The sequence below is a fragment of the Schistocerca americana genome, chromosome X, assembly GCF_021461395.2.
Source record: "Schistocerca americana isolate TAMUIC-IGC-003095 chromosome X, iqSchAmer2.1, whole genome shotgun sequence".
Taxonomy (NCBI): domain Eukaryota; kingdom Metazoa; phylum Arthropoda; class Insecta; order Orthoptera; family Acrididae; genus Schistocerca; species Schistocerca americana.
This window is the reverse complement of record NC_060130.1, coordinates 880,169,915-880,193,931: the sequence shown is the minus strand read 5'-3', so window position 1 is coordinate 880,193,931 and position 24,017 is coordinate 880,169,915.

The following is a 24,017-nucleotide window of genomic DNA, read 5'->3' as shown; positions in this document are numbered from 1 at the left end:
GCACAGTTTCTCGCGCCGCGGGTCGCGCTTGCGTCGCTAGCACCGTGGGAAATTTGAGGCGGGCAGCGGAAATGTAGCACGGCCATATGCTCACATCGGAACGGCGCATATGAGCAGCGGTAATATTGCCCATACGATAAATTTTGCCTTACTGTGTACTGAATTTTATTGCCTTTGTGTAGTATTTCGTTTTTCGCCATTTAAACGCTCCAGCTTTCTTAGTTAGCACGTTATAATTTTCTGTTACTTATATGTGCATAGTTTTGTTTTGTTTTTCTTCTGTCAAAAAAAATGTATACTTCAGTAACTGATGAGCCAGTGGCCACTGGAATTGCACCATATTGCCTCCGCGATGTTTTCAGATCGCAAGAAGGGACAGAAGGTAGTGAATAAGGAAGCAAGGAATATTATAAAATCATGTGATTAAGAATCAAGGCAGGAAAGTAAAGCAAGGTTATCTTCTCGCTGCCTAGTAAGCTAGCGTATCTGTACGATCTGTTACAAAAATTTAGAAAGGGATAATCTCCACAGGTGTGATCCCTTTGTGCATCTGGTAAAAAGCGTCCAAAATCTGAAGTATAGAAGTTTCACTGTGATTACTCTGATATGGATGTAATAATGTAATACGGCACACTGTACTATATGCATGTGAGCAACATATTTCCACTGCAAGCTAGAAACAGTCGAAAAGCAGTCACAAATAACAATGTTTTAATTGGTTCGCCGTGATGAGAAAAAGCATTTCAATTGTTGCATGGACATTATCAGCATTGATAAACTAATTATACAACAGTCTACACAAATGAAGAAAATGGTTGGTATTATTACGAAAGTAGGAATATCCTAAAAGAGTGTTATAATTAGATGTATTTAATTTGTTGAAATGTGCTGCTGACAAAGCCGGATCTACTTTCATGACAATGTTTTTCGAACTCCATCTCACAAGGCACACATGGCTAGCTTGTGCATTCCTGTCACGCGCATTGTCCTTCGCTGCTGACAATACACTCACCATTGTGTTGTGCGACAGATCAATTATTTACTTTTCTCAGTAACAACTATTTTATTCGCGATCACGCATTGTCAGTTTGGCAAGCCCTAGGTGAGTAAACAGTATCTGGCATGTGCCTATCATTCCGCCTGAAGGAACGCTCGTCACTATTTTAATACTGCTCAGATCAAGAGAAGGAATAAAATCCTTTGGTAAGTTTCCATTCCAGTCGCTCAGTGTTAAAAATACGATGGGTTACGGGGATTCCACCAAAATTCCAACAGAATTGCCAATCTGTTTTTGTGTGAGTTGTTAACTTTTTCTCAATCGAAGAAGCATCATCATTTATGAGTAAAGGCCACATTTCTCTTGGTGACTGGTTTAATTGTACTTCCTTTGTCACAATGTAATTTGCCAAACTCATCTCACATCAGCTATTGAGACAGAATTCCGAATCGGAGGGACTCATTAAACAAGTAATTGGCAATCACAGAGCTCAATAGTTTACGAAAAACCTCGTAGTATCGGTTTGCAGTAACAGAAAGGAAAAAATTTTATGTTTATTTTCATACTAGGAAGCTCTTGATTCGCTAGCTGTCGATAACTCTTAAAAAATTACAGTCACTGGAGTGAAATAAATAAAAAAAGAAGTATAAGTAGTGATATATCGCCACAGATAAGAAAGTTTCGTGTGTTTAATAATTCGCAAAATACTCTCCTCCCTGTGTGCTATCATTCGCCAAACTTTCGTTTCGATGTCTCGAGCGGTTTAGGAGATATGAGAAATGTTGCGGGTATTTCATTCTCGTGGGCGTGAGATCGGAAGTGAGCGCGCTACATGGGATCCATTTTCTTGATACCTGAGGCAGATAGAGATCTCCTCCAAAGTCTAAACAAAAATTCAGCATGTTAGCTGAATTTCATACGCAGCAACATGTGGTGTAACACGCACCAAACGCAAAATCATAACGACCCCTAATTTTCGTTGCAAACTTTTTGAGTTTTGCGTAGTGTCTCACTAAAATGTGTACATCACAATAAGAATGGTCAGTAGCGAGGTGATGGGCACTTCGTCACGAAGCTGACATATAAACGCTACAAGTAAGGAAAAAATCATATATTTTCAGAGAATAGTTTCTGTAAAGTCGTTTGAGAAAGATAAGAGGTTGCGCGCGCTTCGGTTCAGTCAGCGCAGAGCGTCGCCAGTCGGCGCGTGCGAAGTATGGTGTACGCGTCGCAATATGCGGTGGACCCGCGCGACCCGTGCGGCACGTGCGTGTCGCGCTGTAGTCTAGTGTCACGTCACACGTGCTATACGCTTCTCAATTTGCGCCTAGCCTAAGGGTGTTGTGTTGTGTGACGTCATGACGGTGCGGAGTTTAGTTTATGAGTGTGCTATGTTTGTAGATGTCGTCTTCTTGCGGTTGGTGGTGTCCTCTGGTGGTGTATTTTGTTCATTTGGGTGTAGCAGCTTGCAGTGTACATTTATCGGTCGTGATTGTTACAGAAGAACGGAAATTAGTTTCAGTGAGTTAAGAATTAAGTTTCCGTTGCGTTTATGTTATTGCAGTGTCGTTTGATGTTACTGGTTTGCTGTTTGTCACGCGGTAAGTCGTTTAATTCAGTTTGTGGCTTCTTTTGTTAGATATGGATATGGCTTCTAAGTTTAATAGTGCGCGTCTGCGGGCTGAAATGGGGCACGACATGTTGTCCGACATTAAGTTTCTGTAACTTTATGAGCTTGTGACGGAGATAGTGAAATGCGGCGTATGCAAGCAGAATATGCGAGTTGGGGGTAGTGTGTGGCGCCGGAACTTTTTTATGGTAAGTAGTCGTTTTTTGGGTCTATTGTTCGCGTGCTATGATGTTCGATGGGGTTTTTATGTGTTGTTGGGTCGGTGTTATTTACTGCATGTGTTAGTGGTTGATGTTTTGGTATCGGCACTTGTGTTTGATTTATGTATCTTAAAGGGAAGTACTGGATTCCAATTTTTTTGGTATCGTCAGTTGGATTTGAGCTGCATACGTCATGGGAAGTGACCGACTGCAATTTGTTGTCGTAGCTATGTGTGTTTTGGTATTGTGAGCTGTTGTTGACCTATATAGATTAAGAAAAGTGTTCGATTCCAATGTGTGGTCGTAGCCTTGTGTGTTTTGGTATCGTGAGTTACTGTTGACGTGTTTTGGTATCGTCAGTTGCTGTTGACCTATATAGGTTGCTTTAGGTGTTGGTTTTTATTTTGTGGTATCGACAATTGCGGTTGAGCTATGTAGATGAAGGGAAGTGACCGATTCCTGTCGATATTGTAAGTGTAGCAGACCTTGGGAATGTTGTGGTGTTTTTATGTCGTCGTTTTGTGTGGTTTGTGATCGTGGTGTGTCTGTATGTGTTTATATTTGGTTTTATATGCATTTTCGTGTTTGTTGTCGTTTATGTAATGACGTCATAGGCGCCATTTTGCAAACGTTGAGAATGGTAGTTTCCGCCATATTGGTGACGTCATGGGTCAAAGCAGATGCGTGGAATCGGACGCTTCCTTATTGCCACGAAGTGCATATGAACAGTCACAGTGCATACAGGTAACTTATCTGCATGCATTGTATTTTTGGAAAATCAAGTTTGACTACCTGGATGATTTGAAAATGGGTCCCGCCCCGGAACTCATCATCAAGTAAATAAAAAAGTAACATTTGCAACATTGGCTGGTTTCTGTTGTACTAATATTCCATACGTTTTGAGATGGTTAAAACTGAAATCGGCGAAGTCTCGCGATTGTCTCTTTAAGAAGGCTCAGGCGGGACTCCAAATAACTCACTTAACCCTGAAGCGATATCATGTCACCAATTAATCTGTTCACAAAGCTAATTCACATTTACGCGCGTAACGTGAGCACCTTCCACCTACCCTGCAGGCTTACTCAGGCTCGACTGACTGCCTCACTACTTTAGCGCCAAACCGGACGGTGGGCGCCAAGCTGTACTCTTCTAATAAGATGGTGCTTCCTGACAGTGACTCTAACTCGCTGGCTCAAAGATGCATAAAGGTAGATACCATTAGTTCAGGATAGTATCGATATCTGCACCCTTACATCTTCTCACTACATGTTTCCGAAATCTGCAAGAATTAAGGATTTTCGGAAATATAAGGAGAATCCTCCACCTTAATGAAAGGAAAAAGAAAACAACAGAATTGTCCGGCAACGTAATGAAAATATTCCAGAAGTAGAAATATAATAATGGATTGCAACGGCCACCTCGTTTTCATATCAGTCGTTTGAATTACAGACAATATCTTGCAAGAGCACACACATCGCATCAACCCCTACCAAGTGATAATTCTTACACTGTTTGTTTATACATGACATAAACTACATAAACTCTTTAAGAAATACCATAAATTTTACAATCGTATTTAGATTCAGTCCATTTCCAAATCTCTTGGAATATTGTTTTAAAAACACATATATAAAAATTCAAAAGCAGATACTGATGAAATTAGCAAACATCAGAAACAGTTCACACTAGCAGTAAAGTATTTCTGTTTATGTGCAAAGGCATTAGTCTGGTGCTTTCCAAGCACCCTTACTTAGTGTAATAGTTGCATATTAAGCAAACATTTAAGACAAGATTTGACAACGTGAAAGGATTTGAAAAATTCAGTATTGCTGGAAGGATATTCAAGAAAGAAACACCAGCCATTTCGTGCATTTAGTAGCACATCTTGTCACTGAAAACTTTATGCGCAGGGACACACTACCAGTTACTATGGGAGCCACACACACGGAACACGCCACCATTGCTGCACTGTCAATTTGGCAATTTACTTACCTTCTCGCACTGATGAGTCTTATTGCACGCGAAGTCACGCGTGACGTCGTTATGACGTGTACACCCTATATCGAAGACGACATTGGCGGCGAATCGACTTTAGTAAACGTTCGAAACGCTAAACTGCAGTAGTCGTTTTTGCAGATGAATTAAAGGAACAGCTCATTATATTCTCAATTGGTATATTCACTGCTATTTTGGAAGCTATTGATGTCTTTATTTTCTTTGGAAATGCGAACCTGCCAACTTTTAGAAAAAAGGAGCTCACAATCTGCACTGTCAACAGTATATTTCTTTTTAAATGCGAAAATTGACGCCTAGTAGCAACGTCGTACGGAGTCCACGTTAAACTCGACGTAAGTAGGGAATTACCTTCAGAAATTCAGTTGTTATAATTAATGATTGAATACATAGTATCCACCATGTTCTCAACCAATCACAAATATAATTGAAGAACTGCATCAGTGTGTCTGAAGTTGTCCCAATACCTTTAGTTTATTAGTAAGGATTATTGAATCTGACCTATAAACACAGTTTCGAGGCCGGCCAGAGTGGCCGTGCGGTTCTAGGCGCTGCAGTCTGGAACCGCGTGACCGCTACGGTCACAGGTTCGAATTCTGCCTCGGGCATGGATGTGTGTGATGTCCTTAGGTTAGTTAGGTTTAATTAGTTCTAAGTTCTAGGCGACTGATGACCTCAGAAGTTAAGTCGCATAGTGCTCAGAGCCATTTGAACCATTTGAACAGTCTCGAGATTTCCTTTCTGTGTGCCAGGATCAGAATTTCTACTAAAAATACGCGACCAAACAGCTTTTTTCTCAAATGCCAGTTTCAAGTGACTATACCGAGCTGACAATTTTTGCAAATGGTCCTTTACATCAGTAAAACGCAAAGTTTTGTTAACATTACTCGGTTGACATTTACTTTCGACACATTTAAAAATTTGCAGGAGTACTTTCATTGCAGTTTCCAAATGCTGATAAATACTGGATTGAACAATTCTATTTTCGAGTGAAATGTGATGAAGATATTAAGCTACCTGGAAAAATAATCTGTGGCATGCTATGCCCTTCTGGATCTATGCTTCCTATGCCCCTCTTCGCACGCCACTAGGTATGGCGCTATACTGCGCAACTGCAGCGCCGAGGCTGTTCGCTGCTCCGCTCAACTGATCCACGTCGTCCTCCCAAGGCGTCCGGCTGGTTCGATTTCTCCTCTTTCCACTACTTTCCTCCAGGGCTGCCGAAGCTCGGAACACTGCCAACGATTGCCAACCGCTTCCTTGGGCGAGATTTGCTTACAAGGAAAACTGCCCATTGTACCCGCTCAGATTTAATGGTCAAATGGCTCAGAGGATTGCACGTCAAAAGCTGAACAAACATCAAGCATGAAAACAGGAAGAAGGTCTACCGACCTGTGAAAAAGAAGCAAAATCGAAACAATGATCGATCCAAGCTCAAGATGTGCAGCATCAAGCGAATAGCAAGTATCATGGCGTCGTGGTTGTCGGTCACCGTTGGACTGTGATACTGGAGATCTGTGCTCAAATCTCCCTTGTGTCCCATTTTTTTCCACAAAATTATCAACTTTCCTCCCAGTCAGGCTCTGTTCTCCTTCTGTAGTTTTGTCAGTTATCATACTATACATTGGTTATACAATATGATTCATGTGGTAAGAATATACACTGAAAGGCCAAAGAAACTGGTATAGCCATGCGTATTCAAGTACAGAGATGTGTAAACAGACAGAATACGGTGCTGCGGTCGGCAACGCCTATATAAGACAAGTGTATGGCGCAATTGTTAGATCGGTTACCGCTGCTACAATGGCAGGTTATCAAGATTTAAGTGAGCTTCAACGTTGTGCTATAGTTGGAGCACGAGCGATGAGACACAGCATCTCCGAGGTAGCGATGAAGTGGAGATTTTCCCGTACGACCTTTTCAAATGCGTACCGTGAATATCAGGAATCCCAGTAAAATATCAAATCTCTGACATTGCTGCAGCCGGATAAAGATTCTGCAAGAACAGGACCAACGACGACTGAAGAGAATCGTTCAATGTGACAGAAGTGCAACCCTTCCGCAAATTGCTGCAGATTTCAATGCTGAGCGATCAGCAAGTGTCAGTGTGCGAACCATTTACGAAACATCGCCGATATGGGCTTTCGGAGCCGAATGCCCACTTGCATACTCTTGATGACTGCATGACACAAAGCCTGACGTCTCGACTGGGCCCATCATCTCCGACGTTGGACTGTTGATGACTGGAATCATGTTGCCTGGTCGGACTAGTCTCGTTTCAAATTGTATCGAGCGAATGGACGTATACGGGTGTGGAGACAACCTCACGAATCCATGAACTCTGCATGTCAGCAGGGGACTGTTCAAGCTGGTGGAGGCTCTGTAATGGCGAGGGGCGTGTGCAGATGGAGTGATATGGGACCTCTGATACGTCTGGATACGACTCCGGCAGGCGACACGTACGTAAGCACCCTGTCTGATCACCCGCTTCCATTCATGTCCATTGTGCATTCCGACGGACTTGGACAATTCCAGCAGGACAATGCGACACCCCACACGTCCAGAATTGCTACAGCATGTCTCCAGGAACACTCTTCTGAGTTTAAACTCTTCCGCTGGCCACCAAACTCCCCAGACATGAACATTGTTGACCATATCTGGGTCGCCTTGCAACGCGCTGTTCAGAAGATATCTCCACCCCTCGTACTCTTACGGATTGATGGGCAGTCCTGCAGGATTCATGGTGTCAGTTCCCTCCAGCACTTCTTCAGATGTTAGTGGACTCTATGCCACGTCGTGTTGCGGCACTTCTGCGTGCTCGCGGGGGCCCTACACGATATTAGGCAGGTGTACCAGTTAGGCTCTTCAGTGTAGAATATAAGTCATGTAGTAAGAATACATTACCATCGCAAGTAAATGCGATGAATAATGAGAGCAGGCGATACGCCGCATAGATCTCTCTCAGGAATGGAAACAACAAATAAACGGGTGTGAACTATGTAGCAAACACTTCCAAAACGGAACGCAAGAGTCATAATGCATGGTACTTCTGTAGAACAAATAGGAGGTACGTACATTCGGAGGTAACTTCCTTACATCCCGCTGTTGCAAACGGACGTTACACCACGACACAGATTTGGATACAGAGAACAGACACATCAGTGGCCAGATGCACATTTCATAATTTTGTGAAAAAAAGAGCACGAGGTAGATTGGAACATGGCTCTCCACCTTCGCAATCCAACACCGTGTCCACATGCCATGGCTATAAAATATAATATGTTCAATGCTACACATTTTTATGGAAAATGCTTGGGCCGTTCAGTGTTTCGATTTTGCTTCTTTTTTCACAGTTCAGTATGCCTTCTACTTGTTTTCGTGCTTGATCTGTGTTTAGTTTTTGACGGGATATCCGCAGGGTCATGTTACCACTAAATCTGAGATAAGTGTGATGGAGAGTTTCCCTAGTTAGTGTGTACGGGCGGCAAATTGGAGCCGCTGTTGGCCTTGTTTGCGTTTCGATCTAATGGCGGTAACATCAATGCGTTGACGGTTGGTTGCCGTTGGGACTCCTTCCTGGTGTGGACGCCCGGTCGAATGTTCGTAGGCGATTAGTCGTGTTTTTGCAACAGGTGTGTACTTAAATTTTTCAGGGCACACACAAGTCGCACTTAGTATGTTTTATTGACCGATTTCGTTCTTTAATTTAACACGAGCATCACCAGAAATTCTGGAATTTACTGATTAAATTACACTAATTAAATCAAAGAGCGCAACCATTCAATAAAACATACTGAGCGCGACTTGTGGCTATCCAGAAAAACTGAATTTCAACAGTCGCTGTCTCCCCTGCAGGCAATGCGTGCTCTCGCTAAGGGTGTGCATGTATTGTGTATATTGGAGTTTTTTTTCCTTTACTGATTTTCAATTCCCCCCAAAGGGGGCGGGCTGGCAGCAGCTTACTACGCTGCTCTACAGCCTACAGACTTTTGTTTAAAAAAAGGAAGAAGAAAGAAACAAGGAAAAACAGGCGATAAAATGGTGATTTAAAGTGTAAAATGGCGTAAAAATGCGGAAAATTAAAACAGAAAACAAAAGGGGTAGGCAATGTTGATAAAATACACAGGAATTAGACAAGTAACATAGTAGACACACAATTAAAAAAAACATGGTGACAGTCTGGTTTCTGTTCACAAGAGATAAAAAATCACACCCAGCGACAGTATGATGGCTGTTCGCTACACTTCCCAAAAGACACAACACGGAACACTCACTGGAAAAACACACCGTAAAACACTGCACAAATATGGCACTCCCAATCAAAAGGCAGATGGGGGGGGAGGGGACTCGGAGAAGGGGGAAAACAAGGAGGGAGGAGAGGAAAAAACGAAAAGGGGGGGGGGGGAACCATGGAGGGAGAGGACTAATAAAGGGGGAGAAGGGCAGACGCGAGAGGGAATGAGAGGAGGCAGAGGAGGGAAATGTAAAAGGACTCGAGGTTGAGAAGGGGGCAGAGAGAGGGGAGGGGGGGAAGAAAGAGGATGGAAGGGGGGTAGAGGGAGCCTGGGAAAAGGACAGAGGAAAGGAGCGGGAGTGAGGATCAGAGTTGATAGGACGGATAAATGGAGGGAGAGAGGGCATCATCCGGGAGGGGGAGTTGATGGAAGCCACTTTGGGAAACGAGATGTAGGGTGTAGAGATGGAGGGTAGGGGGGACACAACGGTGAAGACGTGACAGGGGGCGGGGATCGGAGAGGAGAGGAGCAACCAGGGGGTGAGGGGGTTCAAGTCGGCAGGAGGTGTAGAGGATGCTGATATGTTCGAGGAATAGGAGCAGATGGGGGAAAAGAATGAGATCATAGAGGATCTGCGTGGTGGACGGGAGGCATATACGGAAGGCGAGGCGGAGTCCATGACGCTCAAGGATCTGGAGGGACTTATAGAATTTGGGGAGGGGGGCAGATATCCAGGCAGGACTGGCATAACATAGGATGGGACAGATTAAGGATTTGTAGGTGTGGAGGATGGTAGAGGGGTGCAACCCCCATGTCCGGCCAGAGAGGAGTTTGAGGAATCGGAGGCGGTTGTGGGCTTTGGATTGGATGGAGCGGAGATGAGGAATCCAGGTGAGGTGACGGTCAATGGTGAGGCCAAGGTAGGTGAGGGTGGGGGTAAGGTGGACAGGACGGGCGCAGACAGTAAGGGAGAAATCCAGGAGCCGGAAGGAGCGAGTGGTACGACCTACGATGATGGCCTGGGTCTTGGAAGGGTTGAGTTTCAGGAGCCACTGGTTACACCATGCAGCAAAAAGGTCAAGGTGATTCTGGAGAAGGCGTTGGGACCAGTGGATGGTAGGAGCAAGGGCGAGGAATGCGGTGTCATCAGCATATTGCAAGAGGTGTGCTGGAGGACGGGGGTTGGGGCATATCTGCCGTGTACAGGAGGTAGAGGAGAGGGGAGAGGACAGAGCCCTGGGGCACACCGGCAGAGGGGTAGAAGGTGTGGGAATTGGCATTATGGATGGTAACAAAGGAGGGGCAGTGGGAGAGGAAGGAGGCCACCAGACGGATGTAGTTGATAGGAAGGGCGTAGGTTTGGAGTTTAAACGGGAGACCGGGATGCCAGACACGGTCGTAGGCCTTTTCGAGGTCAAGGGAGACAAAAATGGCGGAGCGACGGGAGTTAAGCTGGAGGGAGAGGAGATGAGTGAGGGGGAGGAGTTGGTCATCAGCAGAGAAGGAAGGTCGAAAGCCTCATTGGGTGTTTGGGAGGAAGTGGTTGCGGTGGAGGTGGTGATGGATGCGCCGGGAAAGGATGGATTCCAAGAGCTTGCTGAACACAGATGTGAGACAGATAGGACGATAGGAAGAGGCATCAGATGGAGGCTTGTTGGGTTTGGAGAACATCAGGATACGGGAGGTTTTCCACAGGTCGGGATAGAAGCCAGTGGCAAGGATGACATTGTAGAGGGTGGCAAGGATTGAAAGGAATATACTGGAGCATAGAGTGGAATATGTAGAGAGCATTAAAGCTAAAGTTTTATCGTGAACGGGAATGTTTATGGCCCCCTACGAACTGCGATTATAAGAACAAACTGAAAAGGCGAGACGCTTGGACGGACATAACACAGTTATTAGAAAGTGAAAAAGAAAGAGCTGTCTTTATTGACGATAAGCAGAAATAAACACAGTCTAACATAACAGTCGCGACACTTCGCCTCGATTTTGTTGCCTACCACGCCAGCAGCGCGCCAGACGGCCAGTAAATTAAACTGTGAGTTCGGTTCGTTCGTGAAAGCGAATAGTGGTTGTTTATTTTGCTTTCTACAATGGTTTTTACAAGCGGGACAGTTTGTAGCACAATAAATTGCAGCAACAACAGGAAGAAGACACCATAACTGTCTTTTTTTACGTTTCCTAAGGATCCTGAAAGGTACGAGGGCAGTTCAATAAGTAATGCAACACATTTTTTTTCTGAAAGAGGGGTTGTTTTATTCAGCATTGAAATACACCAGGTTATTCCCCAATCTTTTAGCTACACAACACTATTTTTCAACGTAATCTCCATTCAATGCTACGGCCTTACGCCACTTTGAAATGAGGGCCTGTGTGCCTGCACGGTACCATTCCACTGGTCGATGTCGGAGCCAACGTCGTACTGCATCAATAACTTCTTCATCATCCGCGTAGTGCCTCCCACGGATTGCGTCCTTCATTGGGCCAAACATATGGAAATCTGACGGTGCGAGATCGGGGCTGTAGGGTGCATGAGGAAGAACAATCCACTGAAGTTTTGTGAGCTCCTCTCGGGTGCGAAGACTTGTGTGAGGTCTTGCGTTGTCATGAAGAAGGAGAAGTTCGTTCAGATTTTTGTGCCTACGAACACGCTGAAGTCGTTTCTTCAATTTCTGAAGAGTAGCACAAAACACTTCAAAGTTGATCGTTTGACCATGGGGAAGGATATAGAACAGAATAACCCCTTCAGCGTCCCAGAAGACTGTAACCATGACTTTACCGGCTGAGGGTATGGCTTTAAGCTTTTTCTTGGTAGGGGAGTGGGTGTGGCGCCACTCCATTGATTGCCGTTTTGTTTCAGGTTCGAAGTGATGAACCCATGTTTCATCGCCTGTAACAATCTTTGACAAGAAATTGTCACCCTCAGCCACATGACAAGCAAGCAGTTCCGCACAGATGGTTCTCCTTTGCTCTTTATGGTGTTCGGTTAGACAACGAGGGACCCAGCGGGAACAAACCTTTGAATATCCCAACTGGTGAACAATTGTGAGAGCACTACCAACAGAGATGTCAAGTTGAGCACTGAGTTGTTTGATGGTGATCCGTCGATCATCTCGAACGAGTGTGTTCGCACGCTCCGCCATTGCAGGAGTCACAGCTGTGCACGGCCGGCCCACACGCGGGAGATCAGACAGTCTTGCTTGACCTTGCGGCGATGATGACACACGCTTTGCCCAACGACTCACCGTGCTTTTGTCCACTGCCAGATCACCGTAGACATTCTGCAAGCGCCTATGAATATCTGAGATGCCCTGGTTTTCCGCCAAAAGAAACTTGATCACTGCCCGTTGTTTGCAACGCACATCCGTTACAGACGCCATTTTAACAGCTCCGTACAGCGCTGCCAATTGTCGGAAGTCAATGAAACTATACGAGACGAAGCGGGGATGTTTGAAAATATTCCACGAGAAATTTCCGGTTTTTCAACCAAAATTGGCTGAGAATATAAATGTGTTGCATTACTTATTGAACTGCCCTCGTATATACCATCATGTTACTAAACTGTATCGCCAGGATTCACTTGCAAACTACATGTGTATTAATGATTAATGTTTCGTTTTAGGAGCAGAAAATGGATAGTTAATAGCAGATGAGAAGACCTTATGAAAAAAGACCCAGTTTACCTGTATAATAATATTAGGTTCTGTTCGTTACATTTCGAACAAAACCAGTTCATGAACGCAGACAATAATAAACTCGTGTGGAATGCAGTGCCCACACCGTTTGACATCCCCAATAAGCCGCCTCAGCTGACGATGAAGAGGGAACTGCCACAAAGAGTCGACAATCCATCTCTAAAGCTGTAAAACAGTCCTTTGACACAGAAGCAGCCAGTTCAGCTCTCCGTGTATCAGTGCTAGATTCGTGTGAATCGTCAACACGGACCTGCTTTGACGATGAAGTGGTTAGATTAAGTGCAGTTATTCGTGTATTACAAAAGTGTAATGTTTGGTATGTATTTCATTCACTTCTGTTGTTAGTCACTTAATTTTCTTTGCTTCCTTCGTGTGATGACATTATTTTGTTAGCACCTTGTTCACTGACAGATTGTTTGAAAATTATTCAAATATTTGGTTTTGCGTGAAATGTAATGTAATCACCTCATTATAATGTTTTCAACATATTTCATCCGCTATTTGGTAGTTGCTAGTCCCCAAGATGAAGGTCGTACTTGTGGTAACAGGCGACAATGACAAACACAGTAGGCCTACCGAACGATAAATGAGTTGTCAATCGCTTTTGCATGTAGAGGTACATGTCTGTGCTTCTTACGTGTGAATATGTGTGTTTATATTCTTTTGATATCAACGAGGTAAGCTCCAATTCTATCCAACATCACAAGTGTTTCTTCACGAATGTGTTGTAGCTAGCCACACGATTCATGGTTTTTCTCCATACTTGCGCTTATTTGAAAATCATTTTTAGAAATACATATGCCTTCTGATACTACTAATTTCGTCAGTTACATAGGAAATGGAAGCAAAACAAACATTATTCTTAAGACGCGTCTGACGTTCACCTTATTCGCCGCTTGGAGCGCTAGTGTCGCCTCATCTGTCAAACGGTAACAACTTTTACAACTTTTACAGCAATGAGTATCGCGACTGTTACGTTAGACTGTGGAAATAAGCAACACTGGGAGTGACTATTATCTTTCTGCTGCAGGTAGAGCTTCCCTAAAGGAAGCGTTATCTCTGGGAATTTCAGGGCATACACAATTCAATAACAACTAGAAATCTATAGCCTTCATTTGGAAAAATATATATATATATATATATATATGAAGTAGTCCATATTCCAAATCAGCTTCAAGGTAGACATTACTCTGTCCCACCACACTGCTCGCTACTTTTTAAAAGAGAGGTCGTCCATCGGCGTCATTTCTTCTTCTTTTCTGATGACCAGCTTTTTGTAGTAAAATAAATGCTGCACATGCGACGACTGTTAAATCTTCTACTTCCCTTGTACTATCGACGGGTAAAATTGTAATTAAAACGCTACTTTGTAACAATAACAAAGCAGGAACAACGTCGGCAAGTGTGGAGTGTGCTATCTGTGAAGAGTTTGAAGTACCAGTTCATTGAAATTGAGTGGTTAACTCACACTTCACTGGAGTGAAGCGTTCATTTGAACGACTCGTTCACGAGCTCCCCATCACTAGTCGATGGTGTGGAACACCGTGAATCAATAAAACGAAGTAACAGAAACGTATTGCAGTTTCAATGCCGAAGCAACATTTTATTGCACTTGCGAACTCGAGGGTTGCATCAGTATTAAAACACACAACGGTTTCTCTCCGACACACTCTTCTCCCCCTGCTCTGTAATGCAGTTTATAATAATTTGATGAGTACATATTAAAATAAGTATGAGTGTGATACTTTGTCCGGCACTGATCGCAATGGAACACGTTTAAAGCAACAGACATCATGCAACAAGTGTTCACACTGCCATCTGCTGATTATGCGGTAAAACAGGTTGGCGGTACACTTAGCTGCCGACAGATGTCAGCTTCAAACGTCTGCCGATCATGTGGTAGAGTAGGTTGGCGGTTAACTTACCTGCCGACAGCTGTCACCCTGAACTGCGCTATTTGACTTCTGGATATAAATTTCAGAAACGAAGGATTGTTATACTGTTAAAAACAAATTAAATTTACTTAAAGTTACACCCGTAACACGGAAAAGTAGATGATTTTCCTCAAAATTGGCAAAAATATGAGTGTTCTCACAATGGGTACGTACAAATACGCCTATCAAGTACCACTTTCGTCAGGACTCAGCGGTTGGAGGGCCCTGCTGGTGGCTTTCAGCTAAACCCGAACGTTTTGTTTGGGAAAGCTATTTGGAATACAATTTTTGGAGAGAGGATGAAAGATCCTCTCATACATTGCATTTAAACATTAGTGAATTGTCGTCTTTACGCTCTTCCAGTGTCTGAGAGTTAAATAGAGCATGGTCGAAGGGGACAAAGGAAAGATAAACAGAGAAATCTGTCACATATAAAGAAGGGATTACATTTAATCTTGCTCGACATTTTCTCATGAAGCGCCCAAAAAAGTCTTTATCCGCCAAGTGAAACCTTATTTGTTGTATTCATGGACTGAAAACTAGAGCTACCAACGAAATGCAGTCCAATTTTGTTCCTTTTAAAATTTAAACCAAAATAGAATGACACTGTTACAAAGTCTATATACCTACGTTAAGTAATTATTCAGAAGTTTTCCTGTAGATTTTATTTTTGTTGAGAATAATAACCCTCCAAATTCAAAACGTAAACTGTCACCTGTAGTCATTGGTACGATTTCAGGTAAAATCCCTCTTTATTTTCTTTGGAAAGCAGTTTTTGTGTCTGTTCACTCTTATACAATGGCTAGCAACTCGCAATCGCGTAAAAGTAGTGAAATTTGGGGTTTCTTCGCCGATTTAGGTGATGGGAAAGCAAAGTGCAATTATTGTTCTAAGTGTATTTCATATAAAGGAGGAAATACATTTAATCTAGCGCGTCATGTTCGAGTGCTGCATCCCACAGTGCCATTGTCAGTCAGACACTTAGCGCCCCCTGCTCCTGCATCTTCCGATATTTCTTGGATAAAAAACCCGCACAATCCGGAACTAACATCAGCAAATGCCAGAAGCGAACAGCAGTTGGTGCCAGAAAATAACAGTACCACTTCAGTATCAGAAAGCAGACCTCCAAATCACGGAACATTACCCATGTATTTTCCGAAACCTCTTTCTAACAAAAGAAATCAGGAGATGGATTTCGCACTTCTGCAGACTGTTGTAAAGGGTTATTCGCCCTTCAACATAGTGGAAAGTAAACATTTCCAAAGTTTTTTAGGCAAACTGAATGGTGCTTACAGAATGCCATCTCGGAAGACCATTTCCAATACGCTGCTACAGCAACAGTACGCCATGATGAAAGAAATTGTGAGAGCCAAAATTAATTCTGCGGAAGCGGTTGTGCTGACAATGGATGGGTGGACCTCAACTACAAATGAGAGTTATTTGTCGGTGACAGCACACTACGTTAAAGACCTGGAGCTGGCGTCTTCCCTCCTAGAGTGCTTTAAATACGACGAAAGGCACACGTCAGAAAAACTCTCGGAAGAACTGCTACGTGTCACAAGGGAATGGGGCATTCAAGAAAAAGTCGTCTGTGTTGTCAGCAACAATGCTGCTAACATTGTGGCAGCTATAAGACTCACAGCCTGGAAACACATCCCCTGCTTTGCGCACACACTCAATGTAATTGTTCAGAATGGGCTTCCGCACATTCAACCCATTCTGAATAAAGTAGAAAAAAATGTTGAATTTTTTAAAAGAAGTTCGCATACCTGGACGAAACTGAAAAAGATGCAGGAACAGTTAAAAGAGCCAGTTCTGACACTAAAACAGGACACTGTTACAAGATGGAATTCAACCTATGATATCCTGCGAAGAATAATCGAGGTTAAGAATTCCCTAATGACAGTTATCACTCTGAATTATCCAGATCTTCCAAATCTGACTGCAGAGGACATTGCAAGTGTAACACAAGCCTGTGACCTGTTGAAAGTTTTCAAAGACTGCACTGAGGAAATGTCAAGTGAAAATGTTGTCACTGCTTCTAAAGTTATGCTACTTAGTCGCTCGTTGAAAAAATGGTGTTGCAGGTTTGTTAATAACACTGAAATTCATGTAGACGTGCAACAGATGGCCGAAAAGTTAGCTGAAGATCTAAAACGACGATTTAGAAATATAGAGGAAAATTCCATTTTCGCGGAAGCAACTGCATTGGATTCCCGGTTCAAATTACATGGTTTTTCTGATAAAAATTCTGCTGAGAAGGTGAAATTAAACCTGATCAGCCACTGTGAGAAATTTGTGACGAACACATCCACTGCTACTGCAACAATCTCAGTTGCAACCACTGAATCAACTTCCAGTCTCTGGCTCGAATTTAATGAAGTGTTTTCCAGGCTGCAGAGTAATCCACACCCGAGAGCTGCTGCAATAGTGGAAGTGGACAAATATTTACAAGAGCCCCTGCTACAGAGACAAGGCAATCCACTTCAGTGGTGGTCTGAACGACTGTCAGTATACCCCTCGCTCTTTGAACTTGCAAAAATACGACTGTGTATTGTCGCAACCTCCACGCCGTGTGAAAGAGTGTTCTCGAAGGCAGGACACCTTATAACTGACAGAAGAAATCGCCTGACAGGGAAAAAAGTGGAACAAATTATGTTTTTAAACGGAAATCTCTGAAGATTCACCAAATCCGTTGATGTTTATTCATAAATATATATGTGTATTTTTAAAAAAATTTATTTAAGACAATCCTCAAATTGATATTTAGTGTAATTTTTTCAATAATGTGTACGAGATAAACATTCCTACATGAACGATTATCTTTCAAGCGTGGATTCCACGCATGCTTCAGTTCCAGACTCACAAGGTAAGCATTTTATTTTCATGTTGGCTGTGCGTGCTCACACAGCCAGCCTCTTCGTTTGTATTTTAATATTCATTTGTCTGCAAGCGCTGCCAACGGCAGCTTACCCGTAGACGCGAAGTATAACTCCACAAATAGTCGCTGGTAATGATGTCAGCACTGCAGGAAGCAGCTGACGCTACCTTCCCCTCGCCTCTCACCGACTGTACCCCTCCTAAATGCGGCAGCGAGGACAATAAAAAATTGATTTTTGCTGCAGATGTAGATGTCAGAGCTGTTCATTGTGTTTATGAACTGAAAATTGTAACAATTCACCAAAAAATTAAAGCAATCTACAATTTCAGATTTTTTTCCTTAAAAAGTAGGGACTGCTGAACCTGTTTTTTCATTATGCCACATTTATGTAAGACCATTCAAATTAAAAGTCAGTGTGATAAACAAAATGGCTTATTTATCTTTTATAAAGCATCAACGTATGAGGGTAAAGAGAGATTTGGTAACCCACCCACCCACAGCCCCCAGAATCTTGGTAGTGGTGGCAGACTGATCTGTAATGTAGCCCAAGGTGTATCTTAGTTTTGAACGTGACAATTTGGTTGTGAATTTGTGAAGCCAATGAATGTGAATATGAATTAAAGGCTGTGGTGACAGACTGATCAGTAGTGCAGTCTAATCTCTATGTTTGCACACCATATTTAATGCTCTTTGAAATATTTCACACTTTCCATTATAAAATTTAAAACAGCCAGTGGTGTCACTTTCCTCAACATTGTAGCAGGACAAATGGATGCATTTTAGAGAGATCTTTAATCCAATGTAACACTTGCAGTGCATATTTTTGTAGTATGATAATATAAATACGAAAATTGCCAAATACAGTGCTTTATCTTTGCAAACACTTAAATATGGTGGTTTCATGGTTTACTGCCATCTGCTTCTCACCAAAATGACTCACTCTTAGTACAGCTTGTTGTGTTGAAGTGGTGGGAAATGTCACATCAGCAGCTGAACATAGTACCAAATTCAGAATACATTTATTAGATATTAAACAAATCTGCAATGAATATTTTCATGCATATTATGTACATATAATATACATAAACTATGGAAATGTACTGCGGATGGGGGGGGGGGGGGGGAGGTCCTATATGTGACTTTTACCATTTAAAATATTATTTCCGTCTTTTACATTTTCCCACAATTCACACAATTTTTTTGCAAGTTCCTGGAATTGTGTAAAAGAGGGGTTTCACTTAGTCAAAGTCTCGAGGTTGTTGCATTTCTTTCTTTTTTTTATCATCTTTCTTATTATCCTCTGGAGCACGTGGATTATTCACTGTGGCTGTTATGTGAGTGACTTGTCATAGACTGTTGTGTCTCCATCCATTTTTCAGTTTGTTCGTATATATCAACTTTTCTTGACGTTGCGAAGGTGTTACATGGTTTCATTGTCAAACTGGTACGCACATCTAGTTGAACACATGTAAATTTGACGTTAATCATTTTGAGATTTTTCCAACTTGCCTAGGCAAATGCTAAGCTAGATTTCATTTTTCTTTCTTTTGTTAACGAGCATAAAACATGAATCACTGACATCAAGCTACTTCTTTTTTAAAGAGGTAGAGACACACATTTTGCTGTTTTCGAGATTCAAGCACTGGATTATTTCTCTTATTACCACAGTATATTTGTTTCATTAATGCTTTTATTGGTAATTGTTCATGTAAGTGTTCAAGTTTTTCCTTTTATACTAAAATTGGACTGGAATACTCTCTTTGAAATTCTGAAGTTAACACGAATAAAATACAGGGAGCAAAAGGCTGTTTACAGCTTTTCCAGAAACCAGGCTGCAGTTATAATAGTCAAGGGGCATGAAAGGGAAGCAGTAGTTGAGAAGACAATGAAACAGGTTGTGACAAAGCAAGCTGGGATAATTTTAATTGCCCTCTTTTTTTGCCATCTGCCTACTTAAATTCATTTTTCCACTTTTAACTAGTTACCATTAACATAACCGAATAAAATTGCATTTTCATAAAAGAGAAATGTTGGCCCTTAGTCTTAAAGAATATAACACCAGATCTAATTTTGACTATTCCTAGTTAGTATCTTTCATTATAGGGAAAAATCAGTAATTGTTTTGTGACTTAAATTCTATTGTTGACGTATAAACAAATATCAATTATGTTATGTAACATTTGGAAGACAAATGCGAGTAATCTTAAAGTATCTATTTGGCTCTCTTCAAAAACATATTAGCAAATCCAGCCCTGAATTAATTCCAAAGTAATTAACAGTTTTATCAAAAGTATTGTTTGTGTAACTATATTTGTTGTCTTCATGATTTAAACAGTTCAGCTTAACCCCTGTAGTAGGAGAAACTGTTAAAAGAAATGAATCTTTTGATGTATTCAGTTAATTTAATGAGTTAAGTTTTAATTGCAATTTCTGTAAATTTAACTTTAAACAATGTGTAGTTTCAGTGCCTATTATTGTGATGATATATAAGGGCCTCATTTTTGGTCATGAGACAGTCCACAGCTGAGTTTCAGATGAGAAACCTGTGTTGGTTAGAATGACAACAATGCTTCAAGTTAACTGTAGAATAAGTGTTAAACAATTAGACTGTGTGTAAAAACAATGACAGTGTCTGCTTTCCATATGAACCTATTTCTTCTTCAAGAACTGTGTGAATTATGTGGTTATGTTTTTACTGCTCGTAGATGTTCAACAGTAAACTATTGTAGCAGTATGTGGAGGTTCGCCTGCAAACTATTAATGAGGTTTATGGAAAGTTTAAACAGTAGTGCACTGGCTATACATATATAACTGTGTGTTACTGGGGGATAGTGCAAAGTGAAAGTAAAAGTCAGTGAAAAGGAACTGTGCATCTGTCAGCTACATTATTTACCGTAGTCAGCATCCAAATTGCAGATCCCATTTTTCAGCCAGTGTAACAACACAGTACGTCAACACCAAGGACAATCAACAAACAAAGAAAAAAAAGCAGGTGGAACCGCTACAAGGGTTTTAGCCTATCCTCAGTGTTTTCAATCTGTACATTGAACAAACAGTAAAAGAAACCAAAGAAAAATGTGGAGTAGCAATTAAATTTTAGGGAGAAGAAATAAAAACTTTGAGGTTTCCTGCTGACTTTATAATTCTCTCAGGGAGAGCAAAGGACTTGGGAAAGCAGTTAAATGGAAAGTATAGTGCCGTGAAAGGAGGATGTAATACGTATTTACTCGAATCTAAGCCGCACTTTTTTTCTGGTTTTTGTAATGCAGAAAACCGCCTGTGGCTTAGAATCGAGTGCAAAGTAAGCGGAAGTTCTGAAAAATGCCGGCCGAAGTGGCCGTGCGGTTAAAGGCGCTGCAGTCTGGAACCGCAAGACCGCTACGGTCGCAGGTTCGAATCCTGCCTCGGGCATGGATGTTTGTGATGTCCTTAGGATAGTTAGGTTTAACTAGTACTAAGTTCTAGGGGACTAATGACCTCAGCAGTTGAGTCCCATAGTGCTCAGAGCCATTTGAACCATTTCTGAAAAATGTTGGTAGGTGCCACTACAACTAACTTCTGCCATCGAATATATGTAGCACTATACAGGCATGCTTTCCAGGCACAAAGATAAGTACTGACACACCAAACCTCTGTGTCAGTAAATAAATTAAAAGAAAGGGTAGAAGAATGTAAACATTATGCCATGTATTCTTTTGTGTTTGCTGCTATCTCATTTAAATCCTGCCTGCCTAATGAACTACGAAACTAGAGCGAGACAACAGCAAAAGCAGAAGAATATACATATCAAATCATGTTTATATTTATATTATTCTTATGCTGAATAGTGATACAGTCAGAAATGAAGCATGGCAATTGACTAGATTTTTAAATCTAAGATGAATCTGATTTCTGTGCAGAATGTAATGTACTAAAGAGGCGTCTCCAAAGATTTTCAAATGGAGAAAAATTTTCTCTAAACTCTCGTTCAGAACATCATCTATAATACGCAGTCTATTATTCGGTGCTTGTTGCTCATTATCAAAGAAAGCAACAGTGTTGGTATCGACAAATAGCAGTCTCTTGCCATTGTTTCGCTTATTAGACAAGTCCTCTCTCTCTTTTTTTTTTTAATTGTAAGCCGCAGTAGCGCGCACAAAAGCAAGCCATGCCGCGAGCAGCGACAGGTCGTAAACAAACAATGCATGACACAGTACAATAATGCATTTTCCGCTTAGAGTGATGTAAAAACCTATAACAAAGAAAACGGCACTTACCAGATCAAAATAAGCAACCAATTCTAACCAGACGAAGCACGTCAAAAAGGAAGGGTACCCGTATAAATACGGATGGAGCACCTGACACATAGCAATGGCTGCTTGGTAAAGCTTAACTGTTAAACTTATGACTCGAGCCAAACTACTGTAGCTGTATCTTCATCCCTCCGACTTCAGTTGTGTATCATGTTACAATGGACCAAATTTGTTTCAATTTGGAGGTGCGGTCTAAAACATTTCTCTCCCCTTGAATTTCGAGTCTCAAATTTCAGGTGCAGCTTAGTTTCTGGAAATTATTTTTCCCTTGATTTCGAGTCTCATTTTTCAGGTGCGTCTTAGATTCGAGTGTGGCTTTGATTCGAGTAAATACGGTAAACATCAACAAAAGCGAAATGGATAAAGGAGAGTAGTTGAATTAAATCAGATGATGCTAATAGGATTAGATTAGGAAATGGGACGCTTAAAGTAATAGATGAGTTTTGCTACCTGTGCAGCAAAGTAACTGATGATGTCAGAAGTAGAGAGGATATAAAAGATAGACTGGCAGTGGTGAGAAAAGCATTCCTGAAGAAGAGAAATGTGTTAACATTGAATATAGATTTAAATGTTAGAAAGACTTTTCCAAAGGTATTTGTCTGGAGTGCATCCATGTATGGAAATGAAACATGTTCGATAAACACTTTAGACAAAAAGAGATAGAAGCTTTTGAAATGTGGTGCTGCAGAAGAATGTTGAAGATTAGATGGGTCAATCATGTAACTAAGGAGGTACTGAATGGAGTTGATGAGAAAAGAAATTTGTAGCACAACTTGACCAAAGGATGGGATTGGTTGATAGGACACATTCTGTGACATCAAGGGATCACCAGTTTAGAATTGGACAAAAGTTTGGGGAGTAAAAATCGTAGAGGGAGACCCAGTAAGCAGTTTAAGAAGGATGTATGTTGCAGTAGTTATTGGGGATGAAGAACCTCGGACAGTATAGGGTAGCATGGAGAGATGCAACAAACCAGTATTCAGACTGAAGACAACAACAACAACAACAACAACAACAACAACAACAACTAAAAGATGGCAATAAAATCATAATCCAACATAACCTTTATAGATGGACTATCTGTGGTTGAGTGACCATGTACACTTAACAACACCAAAACTGGCCACAGGAAATTATGGCCAGAGGTGAAGTCCTGTATGATACTGCCACAACAAAATGAAGCATGTCACATTTTCACTTTATAAATTATAGAACTGATCATATTTTAGAAGCATATCTTATAAGGTGAGGACATCAAGGATGTGCAAGTTGGTGGAATTCCAAAACTTGTCATCTGTTCAAATATAGTAAAATTAAAATGTTTCCAACACTGTGAATTGCACAATTTATTTTGATATCAAGGTCACTAGTCATCTCCAAAGGTTAAAGTCACCTCATTTCATTTTCAGTTTATTTTGAGGCCACTCTAAAGAGGAAAAATTACTTGGAATATTATGGAAAACTGGTCCTGTCACTATTCTAGACCTGTATATTCTTTTAAAAAAAAACTGTAAACAGAATATAGTGTCACTGTCGAAAAATACTCTGCATAGCTACTGATGGTGGTCTTTTCAGTTAAATGGATAACATCATTAATTTCTGCTGATTGGAGTGCAGGTTCAACTCCCATTTTGATTCCCTGATTTTTCCTTATGGCACACATTCCTTTCTTTTGACAGTCCACTGTGTCTGACATCTTCCACAATAATATGAGGCAAATTCAGAAGTAAGGGCTGTTTGCTCATAAAAATATGTGTATTCATTAGAAAAAGTGTTTGGTGTTTGTTGCTTGCTTTAATTTCCCACAAATCTTCTCTACTTCTCCATGTAAACACTGTCCACTTCTAAGCACTTTTTGTAATGCTCTACTAGCTTCTTCATCTCCTCTGCATAGAAGTTCTTTGCCTGGAAATTGAACCAGTTGACAATATCCATCTTGAGATCCTCATCATCTTCAAACAATTGTTCCAAGTGCAAGAAGAGCTAGTAATTGCTGGATGTGGGTCAGAACTGTAGAGTGGTTGTTTGAAAAGTCTCCAACATAAATGCCGGATCTTTACCGTTATATGGACAGTGTGTGCACACACATCAAGGAGAGGGCCTATCTCAGATGGCAGTTTCCCACACCATCAATCTTTGA